General features: G+C 43.2%; 1 long non-coding RNA gene across 1 annotated transcript; it reads left to right on the top strand.

Annotated features, from left to right (window-relative positions):
• Positions 1 to 417: 417 nt before the first annotated feature.
• Positions 418 to 7,120, top strand: LOC117352669. The gene is made up of 5 exons (XR_004537754.1): positions 418 to 439; positions 2,510 to 2,536; positions 4,622 to 4,654; positions 5,694 to 5,745; positions 6,982 to 7,120. It is a non-coding gene; the product is annotated as an uncharacterized LOC117352669 (long non-coding RNA).
• Positions 7,121 to 8,571: the final 1,451 nt, after the last annotated feature.

Raw genomic sequence — 8,571 nt, 5'->3', positions numbered from 1 at the left:
CAACAAAGGCGTCATCTTGCATGAGGACTATGTGGAAAAGTGTATTTTTCCCTCCTATAGGGGATTCTGCCAGGTCTTGGGATTTTGTCAAGGCCCTCTTGTGTTACTGGGTGAAAAGAGTTCCATATGAATGTGGCAGGAGGGGTGAGTTTGTGAGCTCCTGGTTATCTGATTGGAGACTAGTTGGCAAAGTCTGAATAAGTGGGTGGATATGTGCTAAAGGGTTTAGATTTGTAGCAGGATGAGACGTGACCACATAATTATCAGTTTGCTCATTTTTCAATTTTATATAATCTGAGAAATGCAGTAGGAAAAGTAACTTTAAACATTTGCCAAATTGTGTTTTTTGCTTCAAGTTTGAAGAATCAATTCTCCAGATACTGATGGCTTCATTGTTCTTTTTTTGTCAGAGACAAGATCGAGAGATGCGTGCGGCCACGTGAGTATTCAGAGGTCCCCATTAGGCCTTCTTTCCCCTTTCTCCTTCAGTCTCCCCGGCTCCCTCCACTCACCTTCTCACCTCTGTGTGCTCCTGTGGCCGATATGGAAAGATGTGCATTTTATTTTCATTTGGCAGAGTTAACCCATATAGTGAGAGTCAGGGACAGATTTATCCATTGCATGCCTAAAGGCACAGGGACAGGGGAGTCCCGGCCTCCTGGTTTAAGGGTAACCTCACCAAACCACTACCACCTCTTGCTGTTCCTGGCTGACCAGAACAAATGCAACATAATGATTGAGGGTTATGTTAACCAGGTTTTCTATTCCGCCTTTACCTATTCAGTTTAAGGCTGGATTATATTACAAGAGGTTGAATCAGGAAGTTACAATGGACAGTTTGACACAGACATTCAATAGATCAGGACAATTAGGTCATAGTTACAAAAACAGTTACAAGTTCAAGTTAGTCATCATTGACTCATCGATATGTCCCAGGAGTTGCATTAGACAGTTTAGAAATGGGCTTTTACCATTTCCATTTCAGTTACATCTGGGTTGGCTCCCTGTCTTGCTAGAGAAATGAATCTAATATAGTGGTCAGAAGATCATTGTGTTTTCTTGGGAAGTATAAGTTTATCAAAACAAAACAAAATGGCAGGAGTTCAGTGGCCAAACTAATTAAAAGCGCCCGGATGGACTTCCAAAACTGGGTATTTGGAGAGCCCTGAGCTCAGGGCTGCATCTGAAGGGCCTCCGAGCATGAGTGGATGTGATGTGATGACATCACATGCATGTGTGTGACATCATCACATTGCATCCATGCATGCTCACAGACCCTCCAGATGCGGAAAAAGAGATGAGGTTTCTGGGGGTTGGGCAGCAGGCAGAACAGGGCATGGCAGAAGCGGAATGGTGTGGAGCCAGGTGTCTTTTTTTCAAGGAGGAAATCTGGTAACCCTATCTTTAGGCCTAGCCTTAGATTCCTCCCACCACAGGAGAGCAATCTGAGAAAGGAAAGGGACTTGTCTATGCTCTTTTGCAGTTGCAAATTCAAAGCAGTTTACATATATACAGGGACTTATTTTGTACCTGGGACAATGGAGGATGAAATGACTTGCCCAGTGTCACAATGAGCAACGCTGGGATTCAGTCCCACAACCTCAGGGTGCTGAGGCAACAGTTCAAGCCACTCCTCACCTCCTGGGGAACTGGGTTCGATTCCCACTGCGGCTGTTGTAGTTCTGGCCAAGTCACTTAACACTCCCAGGTACAAACTGAGCACTTGTATATAATATGTCAACTGCCTTGCTTGTAACCACAGAAAAGGGGACGATCAAATCCCATCCTCTTTCTCCTCTTTTGGCTGCATGGAGGGATTGCCTTGCATCAGAATCATTGCCCTGCTTGTCCTCTGAGCAATCAAAGTTACTCACCCTTAGCAGGTGTTCTCTGAGGACTTCCTTTCCCGCCTTCCCTAGGAGTTGTGTTCTTTTGCTTTCATATTGGGCTAGATTCACTAAAGATAGCGACTCAATCGCTGTTGACCGATTCTCCAACAGCGATTGATTCACTCTCAAGTCTGCATGCAAATCCACCGACTCAATCCCTCATTGAGTGATTGACACAATCCAGATCCCTAGCAGTAGTGACAGGGTAAGCAGCCTCCTGTCACTGTAACTTCACATATCCTGTCCCATTAGAGAAAAAGCCCCTAAAGCGTGAGCTACCATCCCCCAAACCCCAAAAAGATGGCAGGAAGGATTGTCGCTAAACCTGACATTAGTGAATCTAGCCCATGTACTGCTGGTCCCATGCTGGGTGGGAAGGCACTGGTTACACGTGTAGTGGATGCTGCAAAAAGCTTCAGAAAACTCTAGAATGCAGAGTGGCGTCTGCACTGGGTCTCCATCGGATGATATCACCCATGTGTGAGAATTTGTGTCCTGCTGTCCTGGGAGAACTCCTGCTACAGATGAGTAACTTCACTTTATCTAATTATGTGTAGATAATACTGGTTTGTGTACTCTAACTTTAAATCTGAAATATATTCTCTCTTTTTCCAATTCAGAGAGCAAGGAGTCCAGAGTGACCTGAGGTACGATTCTGAGATGTCACAGAAATAATTTTAGTGGTGCTTTTACCTTGGGGTGGGGGTAGATGTAAGAGCTCAAAAGTTACAGCAGTCAACGAATGTTGAAACATTCCCACAGAAGGGTTGGGACAACAACGGCCTTGGTGTGCTGCTATGTAAGATCCGAGCGACCAGCACTGTGGATCGTAAGGCAGCGGACGACTGCGCTCGGTTCGCACACAAGAGTACATTGAAGTTGTACGCGATCTTGTACTGAGCCAGTAGGATGCGCTGCAAATACACCGAAGAACTCGCCAAATAGCAAGAGAAACTGGAATAAGCCAGTCAACTGTGGTTGGAATAATTCATGATGATCTGAAATTAAAGTGTCTTAAAATGTGTCGTGTCCAGAACAAAGATACATGACTAAAATGGTGCAAGCAGCTTTTGACCAAGTACACAGAGCACAGTGTCAGCTTCATCTGGTTTACAGATGAAAAGATATTTACCGGTTAACACATAGAATGATTGCCTATGCGTACCTTCAACAACACTGAAGCGTGAGGTTAATGCCATTCGCCTACTACGAACCTGCCCGACCTCCAGCCAATCAGTCATGATCTCGGTCACAATCTCAGATTTACAGATTTCTTCTTCATTGATCCTGGGGTTAAGATCAACGACGCATACTACTGGGACATCCTCTTGATGCAGAAGCTGTTGCCAGCGATAAGTCGCATGTCACAGCTTCAAACAGGACAATGCCCCAGTAAATCGGAGAAAGAACACCTTAGAACTGCTACTTCGGGAGACCTCAGACTTCATTGGTCCAGACCTCTGGCCTGCGAATTCATCAAATCTAAGTCCAGTTGACTACCGGATCTGGGGGTTGATAGAGGAACGCAACTACCAGACAGCGATATCTTACGTCAAACAGCGTCTCATCTCTGTTTGGGCTGAGCTGAAGCAGCTGTTCATAGCATAATATAAAATCATATATGTATATCCCAAAACTTTTCAGTTCTGTGTGGTTTAAAAACTAAGAAGACTGAACAATCTCAGTGATTAACAAGTCAATTCTCCATACAAGAGGAAGAAAGAGATAACAGTCCATGAAACTCTGCAGCCCAACTAGCTGCTTGGTAAGACAACAATCTTTGTCAAAAATCTCTTCTATGTACAACCACGAGCAGAAGGGAAAACAAGCATTGCAGTGGCTCGCAATGAGTGAACGTTAACTGATCAACTGGATAATTGGGTATATGTAACCATGCAAGGCCTAATAACACGTGGTTCCAAACTTGAAAAACACCCTAGCCTCTACTGGCAACCAGTGAAGGTGTAATATGATCTGGGGGGGGTTTTCCAAATTAAATATTAAATGCATGGCAGTATTTTGAACAGTACGAAATCTTTGAAAATGTTTACGATAACCTGCCAGATGTTGTATATTGCAATAGTCCAAAATACTCAACACTAAATATTGTACCAATAACCTGAATGGAGTAATATTGAAGTATGATCCAATTGTTCATAGTTTCCATGATGTAAAGAAGCTTTTTCGAACTAGAACATCAATGTGATTGATCACTCATGGATAGATTTTTTTTTATTCAAAGTATACACCTAAAATCCTGATTGTTGGGGTAATAGGGTAGGACACTCCATTCAGAGTCAAATGTTCTGTACGTTTGGTAGGAGATGCAAAGCAAAATGTAGTTTTATCTGGGTTAAGCTTTCATTTAAAACCCCTCATCCAATAATCTACAGTCTGAAAAACCTTTGAAATTAACTGAGAAGCTGATGAAAGATAAGAAAACATAGGAATTACTAAAGTTATGTCATCTGCATAATTAAAAAATTGATATCAAAATTTGATCATCTTGAACTCAAGAAGGCAAGATAAATATTGAAAAATACTGGGGAAAGAGGGGATCCTTGATGAACTCCACAAGGATTACTCCAAGTATCTGACAAGACCCCATTAAAACTGACTTGATAAGTATGTAAATAAATGAGAGTGTATAGAATATGAAAACTGTTTCTATTGTAACCACAGAAAGATAGTATAGAAAAATCCTAAATTAGTTTTCACTCTTTTCTTTCCAGGAGACATGGGAGAATGAGGAGAATAAGGAATGGGTAATTATAGTCAATTTTTTTAAAATATTGATAAAGGAGGTTTTTTTAAAAATACTTTTGCCCTTGTATAAAAGGCTGACCCCTAGTGGTAGTACTGTGAGACTACTACTATTTGTTATAACTGCCTTTTGGAACCCTGTGCTAGACGGGGCCCACTAGCAACCTAGGATCACCTTGGATAAGTTCTAGGGGTGGTGCAAACTGAAGGTCTATCAAGCCCTATATCCTGTTTCAAACAAACATTGACAAATCAGGTCACAAGTACCTGGTAAGACCCCAAAGAGTAAAACAGATTCTATTTCATGCTGCTGAACCCAGAAATAAGCAGTTGATTTTCCCAAGTCCATCTTAAGGATGGTTTATGGACTTTTCTTTAGGATCATTTTCAAACCTTTTTTAAACCCCGCTACACTAAGAGCTTTTACCACATTTTCTGGCAATGAATGCCAGAACTTAAATTGTACATTGGATTGGGGAGTCAAAAAAGATAAGAACCGAGGGCATCGGGGGATTGTTTCTGGAACCCATGAGGTTGTAGGAACCAAGTGGGGGAATGAGGAGATCAGGGGAGGGAAACAGATTAGTGACCCTGAAGCTGTGCAGGTGATGGTCAATATTCAGGTAGCAGACATCCACATAGTTAAGCACAGAAAGATAGGCTAACGTTTGTGCAGTTCTGTCTGGCCACTTAGCTATGTGGGCACCAACCCAGAATATGGCCTTTCCGTATATGGCCTGTGTAGTCTGAGCTTGTAGTTAAGAGCAGAATTTCAGCAGCTGGTCCGCTCAGTGGGCCTAAGTGGGCAGGAGACACTGAATAGTGACCTCAGAATGATTCTGGAGAACTGAAAACCAAAATTCCCTTAAGGAAAGGATTTATTTGAGGTCTCGGTGCAAATAGGGTGAACAGCAAAGTACTGGACAGACTAGATGGAACTTCATTTTGACTGATAACTTTCTTGGGCTATATTTGATTATAATTTATTTTGCCTATTATACTTAAAATAATCTGTTTTATTATCTGCTTTATTATATTCAGACTGAAAAGAATGTGGCAGAATATGCGCGCCTGTTTTACATGTCAGTGAAAGGTAAGATTTCTAACAAATACAAGGAGCGTTCAATAATTTATCTACCTCAGTAGGAAAGGAAAGAGTTTTCAATAAATAGCTCCATATACTCCATCCACTTTTCCTGCAATGACTTTAATCCCTTCCAACCAGGACATTACAGCTTCCTTGATGTCTTCATCACTTGAAAACCGCTATTCACAGAGAGATTTCTTCAAAACACGGAACAGGAAATAATCCTAGGGAGCCAGGTCAGGACCGTAGGGTGGATGGTTCATCCCAGAAGACAGTTGCCATGAGTTTTCCTGCAGATTTTTCTGTCTTGAACATTTTGGGGGTGGGGGATGACTTGTGCTTCCACTGCATTGCAAAAAAATTCACTTGGTCTTCACAGAGCACCTCCAACTTCTCTTGACAGCACTGAAGCCTCTAGGCCTTCTGACATGGCGTCAGCATTCTTGGAACGCATCTTGCATTAACCTTGGACATGCCCAACTTTTCATGAATTATTTTCTAAACTGTACCTGCCAAGATGCCCACTTCTTCAGCTATTTGGGAAATCTTAACTCGTCTGTCAAACAAAATTAAATCCTCTATTTTCTTGCATACTTCTGTTGAAGTTGCTCCAACAGGCCGTCCAGGGTGAGGGCCATCTTCAATGGTTCTCTACCCGCACTTACATTGCTTGCTCCAAAATATTACTTTATTGAAAATGGAGCAGATTCATCAAAAACTGCAATCATGCGTTCATGGATCTCCTTTGGATTTTTCCCTACTTTTGTGAGAAATTTTATCACTGAACTGTGCGCATGAGGACTCTTTTGACATCCTGTCTCTTGGAATGTTAGATTCACACTGAGCCACAACTGTGCAAGAATAACCTTGAGACATGTCACATGTTATATGCCCCTCTTTCAATGGAAATTTACCTGCCTCAAGCATGGAAGGCTTGCACAGGCTGTATGTCTAAGGTTCTGAGTGATTTGTGGTTCTGATCTGACTGTCTTTGCTTACAGAATATTGTATGGATGTGTGCTGGTGTGTCATTTCGGTGGCCATGTGAGTGTGTCTCCTCTGGTTCTAATCTGAGCTATCTCTTCCTGGGTCGTTTGTATCGGTGGGTGCATAGGTATCCGTCTCCTCAGGTTCTGATCCAACTCTTTTGTTGCATGAGCTGTGTATATGAATATGTGCATCAGTTTCTGTATTTGTGTGCATCTTCTCGAGTTCTAATCCCAGCTCTGTCTCTTCACACAGGCAGGAACGGCTGGGGCTTCACTGACAACACTGAGGCCTATTTATGGTTTCCAGCTGCACTCAAATATGCGGCTTTCCCTCAGTATCCTTATGTGCCTCCTGTCACCATAGCCATCCACTGCCACTACTTCCTGGCGGAATCTGTCTACATCTTCATGTTCTTCTCCACGGTGAGTACTGAGGCATAGAGATTTTTAAAAATCCTACTTGGGGGTCACTAAGAGAATGACAGGCAGAGTTGGAAGGCCAACTGATTGGAGAAGATCCCTGAGGTACAGAGAGATAAAGTTATTCACTTGGGGTCACACAGCGAATAATGGAAATAGAGGGATTAATGTTGAGGCACAAGCAGATAAGGTGACCATGTTTGATCATGCTTAAATCTAGGAAGCTAAACTTTGAACCCTTAGATTTTGATCTACCACTCTTCTGAAGGGGCTAAATTTAGTGGAGTAGAGTGGTGGAATGGAATGATCAAAGTTCAAGGACTTACTTGTCTTTCAAGAAGTACAAAGATGAGGAGACACATCACAAAGTTAGTAATATGCAATTTTATAACAAACTAGAGAAAATATTTTTCACTCAATCTATAATCTATCTATCCAGGTCTGTCTCCTCACACAGGCTGGAACGTCAGGGCTTCAGTTCTAACACCGAGGCCTGCTCCTATGGATACCAGCTGTGCTCCACTCTGCTGCAAACCCTCATGGACTTTATAGTCATGCCTCTGTTCGCCAAAGCCATCCACAGCCACTTTCTCCTGTCGGCATCTGTCTACATCTACACGATGTTCTGCTTCATGGTGAGTATTGAGGCATCGAGATAAAGTAACCTACCCAGGCTGTGAGGCTCATAATCAAAACAAAAATACATCCCCAAACCGGCCTAAGTCAGTACTTGGATGACCTAAAAGACAGGTCGTCCAAGTACCGATAATCAAAACGGGTTTTTGGATGTATTCAGAGACTTTTTAGGCCTCTGAATCCCGCTGCGCGCCCATAGCTCAAAGGGGTGGTTTTGGAGGAGTGGTTAGGGCGGGAGGTGAGCAGGATGTGGACTGAACTGGACTTAGTTGTCCTACAGTGATAACCAAAAGTTTTACAAGGTTGCCTGGACAGAACTTGTACCTTGTGACTTAGTGCTGGATTGGTATAAGTTCTGGATTGGGTTGCCGTTCAGCTGATCGCAGCTAGGATATCTCCCAGGTGCCATCAATTCGGTGCGGGGGGCAAAGATTGTAGGGAGGAGAGATGCCCAATTCCTTCTACTGGAACACCTCGCCAAAAGTTAGGCATCTAGGGCCAACCTGAATCTTAGACCTGTCTCACAGTGCATTCAGAGATGCACTGGGAGTAGCCTAAGATTCCGATTGGCCAGATCCCTTAGGCCACCCCCCAAAAAAATCGTAGGCCACTCCCAGTGCATCCCAGAATGCATTGTGGGACAGGCCTAAGATTCCGTTGGGCCCAAGCATCTAATGCCCCTCCTATGTGAGGGCCTTAGGCCCTTGGGACAAAAGGGCCTAAGGACTAGGACCACCATTCAGTGAAGGCGGGCTTGCCGGACGGACAGAGAAAGCATCTGTCTGGT

Source organism: Geotrypetes seraphini, chromosome 1 (genome assembly GCF_902459505.1).
Source record: "Geotrypetes seraphini chromosome 1, aGeoSer1.1, whole genome shotgun sequence".
Classification (NCBI taxonomy): Eukaryota; Metazoa; Chordata; class Amphibia; order Gymnophiona; family Dermophiidae; genus Geotrypetes; species Geotrypetes seraphini.
Note: the sequence above shows the minus strand (reverse complement) of the source record. Positions and strands in the feature narration are given on the sequence as shown.